The following is a 16342-nucleotide window of genomic DNA, read 5'->3' as shown; positions in this document are numbered from 1 at the left end:
AAAATAGAATAAACAAATGTGAAAAGATCAATGTGGGCAACATCAACAACATGAATTATTGTGTACACACAGTGCAGACACATTGGATGTAGTAGAAAAGATAAATACATGCAATGAAAAGCATGGTCACACACACATGAGCACTTGCTGTTCTATCACAGTGTGTGTACACGTAGTGCAGACACACTGGAAGTAGTCGAAAACATAAGTACACACTATGAAACTATATGCAAAGATTGTCAGTATGGTCACACGCACATGAGCATTTGCTGTTCCATCACAGCATGTCTGTATTAATGTTTCCTCACAGCACCGCACTTTCGTGGAAGAGAGTTATGAAGCACTTCTGCGCTGAGAATTCTTAATGATAGGGGTTTGCAGATTAACTAAAGCAGAGCACACCACCACCACTTTATCTATGGTTGCGAGGTTCTTGTCGCCAGTCCTCTTCACGAAATTCAAAGGCAGCACAGTCTGGAAAATTCTGAAAACTTTCAATCTTTGTATGGACCTTTCAACATGGATGCGCACGCTAGAGACTTTCCTAGACGTTGTGACCTCAGCACCAGGTAGCTGGGCACGATTCTTAGTCAGTGATGGCATGAGAAGTGTTGCACCTCGTGCAGCAAACATCTCACCGCATCTAAATCCTCGGTCAACAAGAAAAACATCCCCTTCCTTGACCTTGTCTAGGAGACCACTGCGTAGAGTAATCTCCTTGTCAGGCGTCCTGCCTCCCCATGCTTTTGATACGAAAGTTATTACTCCTGAAGGTGATATTACAACTAGTATTTTTACTGTATTATGGTGTTTGTAATGAGAATATGTCTGGCTCCTTGCTGTCATTAATATCGGCCTTTGTATGAATACTTCAGTACAATCAATGATGCCAGTTACACCATCAAAAAAAGGGTCCTGAAACGCCGCTGGCCGATTAGCTTGGAGTGTCTGTCGGGAAGGCCAGATTATCAACTTTGTCATGTTTGCAGCAAGAACATCAAGCCATGCATGAAAAATTGAACTGACAGTGGCATTTGAGATGCCAAATCTGCATGACAAATCTTGGGTAAGGAGACCCAAACGAAGTCTCATGAGTACCATGATGAGTTGTGTTTCTGCATCAAGCCATGTGGCACATGACGGCTTCCATGCTGACAGCACAAACTGCAGGAAAGCAGTGAACATGGCTGTAGATACAATCCCTGTGTAAAACGTTACTGTTTTGGCTGACTGCATTACCATTTATTTGGTTATAATAGCATGGTTTGTATGCTTGTTTTCAAGTTCACCAGCCTTTTGCTTAGCTGCTGAACACTCTTCCTCCAGAGAGGCCAAACGCTGCTTAAGCCTGCCATTCTCTTCAATAAGATGGGATATATTCTGCATGCTGAGATCAGTTTCTGTTTCCATGTGGCAATTCTCTACCACGGAAACAGTTGCAGTCGCAGATAGTGCAGTATCATCCGCGTCTTGTCCTGCGCCAGTCGTGTTGAGCCCACAGTCAAGCACACCTGGCCCAGGATTACATGCAGCAGGTCTGGATGCTTCCTTCAATCCATCCTTTCGAGCAGCGCGTTAGAACCTAGAAATTTTCTGGGCCACATTTCCCGAGGCACGATAAGGAAATATGGAGGGGACATAGTCGGGATGTGTGGGGTCAGATGATGGTTTACCTAAAGAAAGAAAAGAATGTTTGAAAATTAGTAGCCACATGTGCACTCCCAAAAAAAAACAAAAAAACTGGCTGAAATGCACCAAAGCAATATTGCCCAGGACTTCTCTAGGAAAAGGAAGAAACACTAAGGGTTCCTTGGTATGATTACATACTTTACGTTCTGCATTTGTTAGTAAGAAACTGCACAAAAATATTGAATCAAGCAAGTTGGAAGCATTTCACTTTTTTTACCAGCACTTGCAGGCGATCGAATTAATTTCTCCAGCCGCTGAGAATAGTAGAACAAAAAGTGCATCGAATGATACTCCAGCGTTTTTGGATTTCGTCCCTGTAGAAAAGTTGATGCAGCGAACGGGATCGAACACACGACCAGAAGGTTAGCAACAGACGCCTAAGAACACCAACCGAGTTAGGCATTACAACAATAAGATGCTTGGGCCCGCATCGCAGCAAAAACTGCCGCTCATAAACTAAGCATCAACTAAGCGCTCGATTACTAAGCTGGGATACCTGGGTTCGATCCCGGCCATAGCGGCAGAGTTTTGATTGACGCGACACGCGTCTAGAAAGCGACCGTGTGCTGTGCAAATTCAGTACACATTCAAAACCCTCAGGTGGTCTAAATTATTCTGGAGCACTCAACTACGCCGTTTATCATAAGCTGAGTTACTTCGGGACTTTAAATGCCCGTAAATCACACACACTCGCATTGCTGCATGATCGAAACTGCACTGCAAGCGTCACAAGCTGGCTAATTGCCCTGGAAATGGCTAAGCGACGCCTTGCACGCACAACTAACCGCAAAACAGTGTTTCCTTACTTCACGGTGCAATTTTTACTGCTAGAGATGCAGCCGCTGATTAGGCGAATGCGGTCGCGACGATTGCCAACCCGCAACGTTCAATCCAGTCAACGTTCAATCTCAAAGCGCACATAAGACGTGCAGGAATTAGCTGCGGCACAAGCAGACATCCTAAATCTGTTCTCACCTTGAACGAAATGAGCAGAACAAACATGGGAGCTTTTCGTAGGCATCCATCGGTCCCGCCGAACTGCTGCTATCCAAGCGTTTCTACGCTCGGCGTCTGCCGGAAACCTGAAAGTGCGCACCTGCGACAGGAGGTTGGTTCCAGGTCGCAAGCTGCAACCTGGCACACAACAGCACGGTCCACGTCGTGATGGGGTCACGGAAGATGTTTTTCCACCCGAAAACATAATGCAGCAGGGCGACCGCGCCGTACTTTGGCCGTGCTACAAACACAAAAGAAAAACTCGCCTCGACCCTGCGGCTCGCTCGCTCGCTTCGCGGGGAGACCGGAAGTTTCCTGGGTGTCCATCCGGTTTGCGGCGCTGTGGCTCCCCCTGGCGGCTATGAGCCCGTGAAAAGGCGTATAGCCACTAGGGGAAGTTAGTGGTGCTGGAAATGCATTATCACGGCTGATTGCCACGCCGTGGGCCTTTTTCCGAAGGGTTTAAAACTTGTGGCAAATAGAGATATCACGACCGCGCCGAGCCTCAGTCTCGGCCGCTTTTAAGCAGCCTTTCCTCAGCTGCCTCTTTCTAGCGTGCCTTCTATTTCAATCCCGTCTTTATTAAATAAGCTTTTGTTGTAAAGAATTTGGAGTTGCTGCCTCAACAAGCAACGCGTCGCCGGACAAGTGGACAAAGACCCAAGGCTGTTCGTATTGCTAACCGCCGTGTATTCGATCACCGACCTGCGTGCCAGCATCGTTAATCGCTCGCGACGAGCATCCAACCAGCACCAACCGGCCATCAGACGGTGTGGCGGAATGTTTGACTTCCATTGTAATTCAACGCTATAGCGTTAAGGTGCTTGTGTCGCAAAAAATCCTGCGTCGCCGTCGGTATCGTCGACCGTGAGCTAAAAATCTACGAAAAATACCCAGGGAAGCAACTTAGGAGGCAGGTGGGTCAACATAGCCTGGTGCGTCCACAAAACCTGCCTGCCGGACTGTGAGCGAACTGCGCAAAGTGGCAGGTGGCCGTTAAATTAATTTTTGCTCGCGAGAGGGTCGCGCAGAGCAACTGGGCGGCAGAAGCCCCGCAGGTAGCAGAACCTGCTATCATAGGACGGTGGCGCATCGATTAACCGCTGCACCACTGCGCCATAAGTTGTAAGAGGAGTGCCAGGCACCTATAAATGCAGAGTAGAGAATGAACAATTCTGCATATATGTGCATTTTCCCATCAAAGCTATCGTGTGATGCTCTTAATGCGAAGATAAGGTACATCGGTACGTCAGGGCGATTTCAATGTCGGGGCTCATCTGAGTGTTCCCTTTGCAACAGTATTGGGTGAAGAGCTTAGTGTTTCGAATTTCTTATTCATGCTAGGGCAGATAGCGCCTCTAGCCTAAAAGAAACAGGCTTTGACAAATGACCTACCATTTAAACGCTTCGCGGAATTTTCAACTATATGGGAATTAGTGAGATTGCTCTCAACGTTTCTTCCGCTGTGTTAAGTGGAAGCCCACAGAGCCCCCCGCACCTGTTACCAGGAGCGGTCATGGGAAATAGAGGAATGTACGTCAAGGCGCGATGCACGCGCTTAGTGTGAGCTCCGGCACTAATCCTTTCTGTTCCGGCGCCCAGTTATCCTTGTCCCGCGGAAGAAATTCCTTTGCTGTCAACGAAGATGGCAGTTCCGATGCGTGGCAATCGGTGGAATGCGCATGCAGCGAGCTGCGTACGTGGAGTCACGCGCCCAGCACGTTCCAGGAGGAGCGAGGTCCACTAGGCTCGGACCGGTAAGCCCTGGGCTCCGCCCACTTGCACATACGGTGCCACTTCACTGCGGTTGGTTAAAATTGGGCGAGAGATTGATTATTCAAGCTCTTCCCAATTATCGAAGGGGTTAAAAACCGCGGGAAACAACGATTTGGGACGAGCGCGCCGAGACTCAAGCTCGGCCGTTTTTAACAGCCTTTTTTATCAGCCTTTTCTAAACTGCCCGTTTTTAACTGCCTTTTGCTCACCTGCCATTTTATGTCAGTGCCGTCTTTAATAAATAAGTTTTGTCTTAAGAAGTTGGAATTGCTGCCCCAACCGGGAGCGTGTCGCTGAACGAGCGGACGAAGACCCGAAGTGCTCTTCGTACCGCTAACCGCCGTATATTCGATCACCGGCCAGCGTCCCATCATCATTCAACGCTCGCGAGGAGCAATCGACTAGCCCAATCCGGCCATCCCATCAGGAGGAGGGCAAGAAAGTTTAACTCGCTGTTTCGCCTTTTAGAGAAAGTCCTGCTGTTTTAGGTAGGGGCGCCGCCTTCAATTGAGCCTCTTTGCCGTCATGGAACTGTCCTGTTAGTGCACCGTACTTCTTATCCTCACAAGATGTAATGTGGCGTCGTGGGTTGTACTCTTTCGGCAAAGGCACAGTCTGACGGATTATTGAACACATGACCAAAAAAAATCGCCGCGTGGCACTTGGAATGGCAATGTGACCGACAATTCACTCCGCCTCTCGAAACCAGGACAGGCGCCAATCGGAGCAGTTGCTCCACAAATTGAGCTGACGGGGACGGCTAGCATATGTTAGGGCGAGAGCGTATTCATCAACAACTCGAAATGGGAACAGTATTGTTCCAACGTTGTGGTGAACCTCCTGGCGTGCAGTAGTTTTGTAATAAGAAAGTAAATAAGTACAACGCCTGCAGCGACCTTCGTCCCCATATCTAGTTATCATCGAGGGTGCGGTGGTCATGGCCACCATGCGAGCGCCTAATTTATTTTTTTTTTCATTATGCTCTTCAGGAGATAGATCACAACGACCAAGCGGAATGTCGCGACGCCTGAGCGAACCATGGAACCAGTTCCACGCTTCCTTGATGCAGCTAGATGCGTCAACGTCACTGTTAATGCGCTCTATGCTGTGGGTTGTTAGAGTTACAGAAGGAAGTCCCCAAATAAAAACTGCCTGGGAGTGCTGTTCGAAATTCGAAATCTGAAGTGGCTCAGCTACAAGGTGGTCAGAGTATATACAAAATACAAGAATGAAAGCCAAAGAAACATCATGTTACAGCGGTATGTAGAAAGAAAAGCGTATAAATGGGGAAAGTGTAACAAGAAAGCAAAGCATAAAATGAAAATAAATAACATATGCATGCAGTGCTTTCACCAATGCGTTAAAACCAGAAAGGACCTACGGAGCTGGAAAAATTGCAGTAGTGACCCAAGTAAACCAGGGAAGAAATTAAAAATGTCCGCATTTTGTGACGAAATGAATCTAAAATATGGTGCAATTTTATTTTATGTGGCAATGAATTCCACACAGAGAGGGCACAAAGAGCAGGCTGCTTCTTTTCCATAATTGGCGCAGACTTTATGCGTACTGTGTTCATTTGCTCAACAAATTTAGTGTAAAAATCTTGGCTGAGTTTCGAGGTCTGAAAACTGAATAAAACAATAATATTAGTATGTGTACAATAGATAAATGACGATAAAATCAGATTAAGTAACAATGACACTGGGAGAATGCTTAAATTGAAACAAATGTCTAGTAGGGGGGCTGGTAAGGAGATGAACTGCAAAGCATGATGAATGAGTTGGACAGGCCGAGCATAACGGTGGGTATAAAAATTATTATGCAGAAAACCAAAGTAATGATCAACAGTCCAGCAAGAGAACAGCAATTTACAATAGCTACTGAGGTGCTGAAAATGGTACAGGAACATGTCTGCTTAGGGCAGGTAGAGAACGCTGATCCTAATCATGAGAGGGAAATAACTAGAAGAATAAGGATGGGGTGGAGCGGATATGGCAGGTTCCATCAGATAAATAATGGCAGTTTATCGATATTCCTGAAGGGAAAAGTGTACGACAGCTTTATCTTACCGGTACTCCCCTACGTGGGGGCAGGAACGTGGAGGCTAAGGAAAGGGTTCAGCTTAAATTAAGGACAACGCAGCGAGCCATGGAAAGAAAAATGATAGGTGTAACGTTAAGAGACCGGATGCGCGCAGAATGGGTGAGGGAAAAGACGTGCGTTAATGACATCCTAATCGTAATCACGAGAAAGAAATGGGCTTGGGCAGGGAATGTAATGAGAAGGCAAGATAACCGCTATTCCTTATGGGTAACTGAGTGGACTCAAAGAGAAGGCAAGTGTAGTAGGGAGCGACAGGAAGTTAGTTGAAAGGATGAGATCAACAAGTATGCGAGCATACGATGGGCGCAGATGGCAAAGTACAGGGTTAACTGCACCGACATGTGAGAGTATTTTGCCCTGCAGTGGGCGTAGGCAGGCTGATGGTGATGGTGAATTATTAGGAGATCTTAATTTTGAAGGCGGTTGTATGAATGACTCGTTTCGTTTCGTTTCATTACATTAAAGACCCCTTTCCGGGTATTACATAAGGTGTGGGTTACATATCATAGGTGAAGATTACAATTATTGAATGTTAGGAGGAACACTTGTTGGAAACGTCGATGGGCAGGTGATGGCAGCAATGACGTGTGGAGGGCAGTTCCAGATGATAGCTGTTCTTGGAAAAAATGAGCAAGCAAACGTGACAGTTCTAGTGAGCGGTCGAGCAACATAAGATGGATGAATATTGCGGTGAGATATGCGTGAAGGTGGTGCTTGGAATGGGGGACGATTAAGCGAAACGTGAAATATGTTATGGAACAGGCAAATGCTAGCTATATGACGACAAGTGCTTAGGTTCAAAAGTTAGGACTGAAGTTTTAATGCTGTTACGCTGGTAATGGAAGAGTAGTCAGAGTGAATGATTCTTACCGCTTCAAGGGCGCTAGCTAGATAAGTTTGATGCGGACGCCAGATAGAAGGTGCATACTCTAGCCTAGACCGGATGAGCGACTCATAGGCTTGTAGTTTCACGTGCGGTGGAGCATGACGTAGGTGACGTTTCAGAAATCCAAGAGATCGGTCTGCCGGTGATATGACGTAAGCGATATGAGTGCGCGAGGAAAGATCACGGATTAACCTTACAGCTAGTTATTCATAAGATTGTACAAGTTCGATAGCAGAACTGAGCACAGCGTAGTTAAAAACGAAGCGCTTTTGGCGGCGGTGGAAGGAGACAAGTCTGCATTTGTGAGCATTTAGCTTCATGAGCAACTGATCGCACCAGCGATGAACGTGATTAAGATCATTTTGCAGAGCTGCTTGATGGGATATGTTGGTTATTGTGCGATAGATAACGCAATCGTCGGGAAAAATGCGAACGTTACATGTCAGATGCATTGGTAAATCATTGATATAGATTGGAAACAGCAGTGAGCCAAAGATTAGAGCCTTGTGGGATGCCTGATGTTACAGCGAGGGAGGTGGAATTTTTTTGTTAACAAAAACAAACTGGGAGCAGCTTGTCAAAAATTTCCTTATCCAAGCAAGAATGTTAGGATGTAAATTTAGGTGCTTTAGATTTAGTAGTAAACCTGCGTGAGGTACGGTGTCAAAAGCTTTTGCAAAATCTAAAAAAATGGTGTCAGTTTGGATATCATGATCTAGATAAATAAGCAGATCATGAACGTAAAGGGGACACTGGTTAGATAAATGGGGCGATAATTAAGAGGAGATTGTCGCACAGTTTGTGCACAGGAATGACCTTCCCCATTTTCCAGTCATCCGATAGGCTTCCTGTAGCAAGAGATTGTGTGAACAGCAATGACAGGCGAATTATTTAGTGTTTTTCAACAGTTTCGAATAGATTTCGTCAATGCCAGCTGATGATGAGAGCTTCATATTTTCTATTATAGACAACACACAATCTTAAGCGAAGGATAGACAGGGTAAAAGGGGAAGTACAGTGGTAGGCGGTGAAGGTGGTAACGCGACAGCTTCATCAGTAAGAACAGAGGAAAACGCTACAGTAAAAATTTCGGTTCAATGAGCGCCACTGACCTCCTCGCCCACTCTGTCAGTAAGGGTAATAACATGGAGGTGCGACTGGTTTATTATTTGCCAGAATTTTCGGGGACGCTGTTAAGAGTTTGGAGCAATTCAAGAATAAAGAGCGATTGTTTAGCTCCTCGAATGGCAGATTAGTGGCGTCCTCGGCTACGCGATATCTGTTCCAAGCGCAGGCGGTTTGGTTTAATTTTGCCGCTCGAAAAAGGCGCTTTTTTTTTCCTCTCCGTTTCCATCTGTAAATTTGTGAAACTAAGTTTCTAATGATTGGGCCGGATAGTCGTCGGAGGTATATATTTGTTAGTTTGCTGTGTGAATCTGTTGGTGAATATCAACCAATTATCATTAACAGAACGACTGTGTAGTCAGATCAAAACTCCGGCAGAAAGTCTTCCTGCTCATTGTTGATCGTATCATAATTGTCCGATCGTACAGTCTGGTAGTTTTGTTCTGCATCTGGCGCAGCTCAGGCACAAACTGATACATGGCATGAATAATGTTTTGGTCACTAATTTCGCGTACGTCGGTCATAATTGATAAACTACCGCGACCAGTGGCTAGTACCAGATCTAAAATGTTTGAGGCACCGTTGGGCTACATTTGTTTCTGGGACACTAATTGGTGTAGGATTAAATAATAGCAAACTTCCAAGAATTCTCTAGATTCGGAAGCTCTCGCTAGGGACAGTTCGTTTTCCCAGCGGATGTCGGGGTAATTGAAATCTCCGAAAAGAAGAACTTCGGCATTGACATATTTAAACTTGAGATGAATCAATATGCTATTAAGTTCGCGAGGAAACTGCGGATTACTTTTTGAAGGTGTGTAACATATGCTCCACAAGTCCGTTTTCGGTACAGCGCGACACATAAGCCATAGCATTTCCAGTCGTTAATTGATGTTTATACGGGATCATGATAACTGTTGATCAACCGGAATAAGGATGCCTCCGCCTCGTGTACCTGTACGGTCATTTCGAAAAACTTTAAAACTTGGTAGCTCAAGCAGAACTTCACTGTCGGTGACGTCATCCGTAGGCCACGTTTCGGTTAGGATTAGTGCATTACTCCGGGATGACAGTACAAGACTTGAGAAGGCGGTACGTTTTAGAAGGAAGCTTCGTTTGTTATTATAGATCACTGAAAAAGAAAGATTTGATTGGTTGGCAGTGCGCGCCTGTTTACGAAGAGTTGCCTGATTTTGCTAATGCTTCGCGATTTCCTTTAGAGTGCCTGATGATTCATCTTAAATGTAACGTTTTGAATTCATGTACAAAGTTTGTAGCGTAGTTTATGATACAGAGACTTGCTTTTAGCAAACCAAAGAAGGTGCTTGCGGGCATTTATGACCGCACGAGAAAAATCCTCGCCAAAGGTGTAGCCTCTGCTCTTAAATTGCTTCCCATTCTAGATAATGGGTTCTTTAGTTTTGAAGAATGAAAAATTCACAATTATGGGGCCGGCTCGCTCTTCAGTGCGCTGGCCGAGGTGGTGCGTACGCTCAATGTGAGCAGGTTCAACTGTCACATGCAGTGTATCAGAACAAAGGCGGAAAACGGTTTCCTCCGATTCAGCAAAAGTTTCTGTGGGGTTGGTGTCCGGGGGACCATATAACATTAGATCAATCCGTCGTCAGCGTTTTTCGGAATCGTCCATACGGGCTTCCAAATCCCGAAAAAAACCGAGATGTTTGGATGGTGCCAGTCTGTAATGTTTTGATGTCTGTTTTCAGGGTTACAAGATCTTTGTGTTTGGTTTCAACGTCCGCCAAAACGCCTGGGAAGGTCGGAAATGGTATTATTGGTAACTTCTGTCTTTTCAGAGATTACACATCCGCGAGTATTTCTGCCTATAAAGCGGACAGTTTTTTCAACTCAGCAAGGATAGTGTCGAATCCTGGGTTTCTGTCAATGTCACCTGATAACAATATCAGTGCACGAATAACACTCGCACATTCAGCAACCAGGAAAAAGCAGCACTGTGGGCTCGGCAGCTGCACCAAGAGATAGTCACCGGATCTCTTGCAAAATAAGTTGGGGTAACTGACCTGCATCGTGAAAGCAAACTGGTTAGCGATCCGTGCGATGGCACAGTCGCAGAGCCCACAGAGTGCAGATGACGGTCGCTGGTCTTTTATCCCTGGAATTCCTGCAGTGGATGATGACGATGGGGCTTCCCACGTTTGGTGGACGCTTCCAGCGTGGAAAGATGGCGCCAAGAAACATTCCGGAGCGGGGAAAAGTGCTGGAATGTTCCGTTCACATTGGCGAAAATCGCCAACGTCATTTTCACCGAATGATGCTTGGCACATTGTGCTGCTGGTTAAACCAGCCGATACAAGGGTAGCGGCCAGTTGGGCGATAACATGGTAAGGGCCTGCAGTATGAAGGCATGCTGGCAAGCAATCCGTGCCATGGCAGAGCCGCAGAGCTGTTGGATAAATGTGTGTTATAGCATATAGTACTACACGATTATATGTAGTACGGAAGGTGGCTATGTACGAAACAATAATATAGAGTAAGAAGGATTAGTCTATGTAAGTAATGGCGGGCTTTCCTTCTCACGTTTATATGAGAAGCAGTTTTAGACTTAATGTGTTCAGTGTGCTGATCGAACGTTAAATTATCATCTAAAGGACACTTAGTAACGTCCTCGAGTCAGGTCGCTAGATATAATGGCTGTCAATATGTGTCCGAGGTGCTGAAATGGCTTCTTCGCTGCAAGAAATTAAAACTGTAAATGTCGTTTTCATTGGATTTATATGCAAATCGTTATTTCAGCACCAAACAATAATATTCAAGAGGTCAGTGGTCACGTTCGCGGTTAGTGCAGATATATCACTGTCAAGTGAGAAAATTGCTTTGCCATCGCATCCTTCTGGTACGCCGCGATCGATGAGTGTTGGGTCAATATATGCAGCACCATATCCAGGAACGTTCAACCTATCAGCGAGATAGTTACTGATTAAATTTCGAGCAGGGCCGCCCACCTTAAATGAACGATATCATGGAAGTTTTTGTGTCCAATCATTAAACAGGGCTCCCGCAAAAGAAAAAAAAACGAGATCATGCCAACGCCTAACAGGGTTAGTAAATTTGGCCGACGCATGTTTTGTAGTGTACGTAATAAACGATTTAATTTTAAACGGTGGTATGTCGGATAATTTGCAAACGGTTTTTCAAATATTCACTGACAAACAGCAATATGCAGTCAAAAAAAAAGCAGGATGAAGTACCGCCGTGGTTGGTAGACTACACTCGCATTCAACATTTTTGCTCGCCTAAAGCAAATAATGTTGTGGTGAAATTTATTATTTCATTAATACTCAACTATCGTAGCAAAACACTGTCCCATTTCATACCGTTACTATGACCACCTTACTATACAAATTAAGGTAAATATGCGGGTAAGAATACTTTTTTCTTGATATTGAAATTTTATTTCAAGCATGAATTGCACTACCTGTTGCCAAAAACGATCTTGTTGACCGCTTTATATTGGACTCAATATGAGATAGAAGCTGTAATTCGTACTGTGAGAACAAATATTTTTCTAATAGCAGTCAAATTTTCAAAAATATGTTCATTTTGTATAATTTTATATTAAAAAAGCATGAAGTTCCTATGAACTACTGTTTGAAAGCACAGTGGCTTTCAATGCTATCAAAACATTTTCCTCACGAGTCTTAAGAAATTTGTATTTTTACAATTGTTATTGTTAGACTAGTTTTTGCTTATGAACAAAGAAATTAATGTCCTGGTCACGACAGCAATTTTCTTTTTCTAGGCAGAATAAGTTAGTCGCCCTTTACTATTCTGACAGGATAAGGATCTCGTGAAAGAAATGTGAGGTCGATGACCGGTACGTGTTGATCGTTTAAAATTCCCGATAAGAGAGGGTCTTCAGAGAATAGTGAATGTTTGAAATGTATATTTGCTTCCTGGTTGAGATCAGAGGTCATTCCGCTGCTGCCATAAAAAATGGTGAGGACATACAAGCCCGCTATCTTATTCAGAATTTCTTCATTTTCAACCCATTCCACGGGAACTCTTAGGCTATCAGCCGCAGCAGCGTAAAACAGAACCGAAGTCTGCAAGGGCCGTTTTGCTGTGTCGTTAACTTGTTTTCTTTTACGCACTTTCAGTTTGATTGCTCTTCACTTTAGTAGGGGCTCTATTACCAAGCTTTCTACCTCGCCCTAAAAATACCATCGCCGCCTGATAAGAGCGTATCCTTTGACGTCAGTAAAGAATTTTCTATAGAGAGTTTGGCGCTTCCCAAATATACGTACGTTTCCAGACACGTACTTTGACCTGCTGCATTATACAGCTGATGCCAGATTTTGAAAAACATTCAACTTTCACGACAGTTTTATGAGTGGGCTCTTCAAAAGACCTCACCGATCGCCACGCCATCTTTGTAATCATCTTTTATAATGTCGCGCTCAAACAAAAGCAACGAGCATCGACATCCCCCTGGAACAGCCACGTATTGCTGCGGAAGTTTTTTCAGAGCTTTTTTTGGAAGCGAAAGTGCGGATCAGTGGCCTTACATTAGTCAGCACTCTGGCTAGACGTATTTTATAAATATAAAGTATTTTTCCGTTTGCTCCACTGCAGGGAAAGGATGCCGTTTTCAAATAAAAGCCCGCGTCTACCACATTACTTCCGAAGCATGCGGCCCAAGCTGCCGTGTGGTAGGTGAACGGGAGGCAAAAATTATTTCTCTCCCTTCCTGTTTCTTTCTTTACAATTATTACTCTTGCCGGTAAAGTAAGCAACACGTCTCACCACAAGAAGTTCAATTTATTGAGCACGGTGCCTACAAGACTGAGCCACACTTATAGTATATTTAACACCGTCAAAGATGGTCTCGCGAGATGCTCACGCGTGAGGACAGTTTCATCTTTCAAACTTTTTTTCGAAGCATTTATTCTCGCCAGCAAGTTCTATCAATAGTAAACAGTGAGCTCAGCGGTAGCTTCAAGCTAATTGAAGACTGAACTGAAAGGAAGGATTACTCTTTTGAACTAAAACAGGGTGATTCTGAACTATTTCCACCTCCTACTTCTTGACTGTTATATGTAGAAAAAGCTTGATTGTTGTTTTTAACGATTTGATAAGCTAGATTTTTGTGATTTGATAAACTATGGTTTTGCGAAACTAACTCTGAAAACAGCTGTTGTACATAAACCCGCCAGGCGCCGCGTCCGTACTCGTGCTCCTTAACTAAACATTATTATATAATATAGGAGTAAAACATGTACTTCCGTGTTTTGATCTGGCTTCCAAATGGTTTAGACCGTACATGTAAATTGTGGGCTGTAGTTTGTTGGAGCTACAACAAAATTTGTTTTTAAACAACTAGTAATGATATGAATCTGTGCATTTTGTAGTTGAAGCAATTGGTACGTTATAATTTTGCACGGTCTCTGATCAGCCGCCAATATTTTATACAATCTGAAATATTACTACTCTAAATAATTTTCTGTATCAGTGGCGGACCAATTTTTTTTGTAAAGGCAAAGGATAAGTCGCTTAGTCGGCTTTAAAAAATTGCACCCACGGTTGTGGTGCGCATGACACCCAGTGCCAAAAATTTTGATGCGGCTTTTTTTGGCCAGATGTGCCATTTTTAGCCTCGACCACTGTAAAAAAATGCCTGTATTGAAAACGGTTGTATAAAATGTTTCGCCTGAAATAAACAATTTAGGTGATTCCAGCGGTGAAACATTGTGCGTGAAAATCGCCGATTGCTCTACCTTTCACACGGACTTTTCATATGATGAAACAGCTTGGAATTCTGGCGAAATCCACTATCAGGCCATATGACTTACATGGTTGTTAAAGACGAAAAAATGGTTGAAGATTGCAGGATGTGTAAAAAGCTCTGAATGAAGAATTTCTGAAAATGCCGACAATCGGTCGTGATCGTTGACAAAATAAAGGTATTGACAATATGACTTAGTTAAAATATGTAGAGGTGGAAGGTAGATCCAAGCTGTGAAACCCCACGTGGACATTGGACGCCCCCAGCTTTGCACCATGGAGAAAACTGTTATGATATTTATAATATTCCAGGGATTTAAAATACCTCGAGCGACATAACCCTTAGCGAAAAAAGGATGTACTAAGAATTCATTTCGAACAGGTTGTATTAATTTTCTATTTATATTTATTTTTTGTCGCTCTGCTTAAATTGTATTACGAACGCTTTGTAAGTACGCTAGGAGTAATATATTGAACATTATTATAACTGCATCAAAAATACATTTGCTGCCCGCATAATATATTCATTATACATTAAAATGTGCTAAAATATACGTTTCATACATTGAAAATATACTAATAATATACAATGGATAAAATACATGACTATAAATATACACTAAAAATATACAGTTAATACATTAAATATGTTCACTTCGGTTAGGCTTAAAAAAGGTGTACTAGTCGGATTGACCGGATAATACTGATAAATGTGGTGAACAGCAGAATTAATGACTGAACTCGCTCTAAGCATCAGGAGACAGACAATCTCAAAGAAAACCCGTTGCCATCAAGAAGTCTATGACAATGGAAGGTCACGTGGCGGGACCTGAAAGGGAAAGATATCGCCACAAAGGAAATGCCGACGGAAACTGATGTCAGAAAACAGGAACTGCCCCGACAACCGTAATACTTGGCTTGGATTATGTACACCTCCGAGAGGAGACAAATTATCTTGCCCGGTGAGGCGTTTTTTGAGTGAAGACTTTTGGCCCCCAAATAGTCGCGCAAGTATCGGAGTGATCGCTTTCAAATCTGCGGTCTATCTAGAACCGAATTGCTAGTCGTAACTTGCGTCAGGCATCGGTCAGTAGTCGAACTGTCAACCAACAAATACACGGGCGTCTATGGGAGCTGGTCGGCTCTGCCAGTCGAGGTCCTTTTCGCCTGCATGTTCGGGGCCGGAGGTGCGCATGGCGTCATTGCCGGTACGATGCTATCAGGCTGTCCACACGTAATTTAAATAAGTGGTGATCGCCTTGCTCCAATAAGTTAACATAAACGAATGGACGACGGAAAAGGAAGAGTTTTCACTGTTCCCCGGAAACGTTATTTCCAGCACAAGGTTGTGCCACGGCACCTGGAAGTACACTGCAAATATGGTGACGCGGACTACAGAATTTTTAGAATTGAAGTATACTTTGGACGAACTAATTTCGTATTGAGGAAAGCACAATTTAAATGCATTTCCAAGCTGCGAATGCGATTTCCCGAGACGCGATTAACAGCAACATGTTGTTTAACAGCAGTTTGCAGTGAGCTGCAAATATGCCGACGCGGACTATCCAATTTTGAGAATATAAGTATACTTTGGACGACTTCATTTCGTATTTACGAAAACGCACTTCCAATAAATTGCTAACATATCATTTCCCGAAGCGCGATTTCGAGCACTAGCTCTTGAATGGCAGCTTGAAGTTTTCTAAAAAGTATATTTTAGACGAATGAATTTCGCATTTACGAAAGTGCACTTTAAATACATTGCCAACATGCCATTTCCCGCAACGCGATTTCCCAACACTAAGTGTTCAACGGCAGCTTGATGTGTGCTGAAAATATATGTTGACGTGAACAGCTCATTCGTTAGAACTGAATTATAATTTGGACGAGTTAATGCTGTATTTGAGAAAGTACACGATCAATGCATTGCCAACATGCAAAGGCCACTTCCCGAAACGTGATTTGGAGCACTGGTTTGTTGTACGGCACCTAAAAGTATGCTTCAATTAT

At 43.9% G+C, this 16342-nt stretch overlaps 1 pseudogene; it reads right to left on the bottom strand.

Annotated features, from left to right (window-relative positions):
• Positions 1-333: 333 nt before the first annotated feature.
• On the bottom strand, positions 334-1467 carry LOC144119055 (uncharacterized; annotated as a pseudogene).
• Between the last annotated feature and the right edge of the window lie 14875 nt (positions 1468-16342).

This window comes from Amblyomma americanum, chromosome 2 (assembly GCF_052857255.1).
Source record: "Amblyomma americanum isolate KBUSLIRL-KWMA chromosome 2, ASM5285725v1, whole genome shotgun sequence".
NCBI classification, from domain to species: Eukaryota; Metazoa; Arthropoda; class Arachnida; order Ixodida; family Ixodidae; genus Amblyomma; species Amblyomma americanum.
This window is presented reverse-complemented; position numbering and strand designations above follow the sequence as displayed.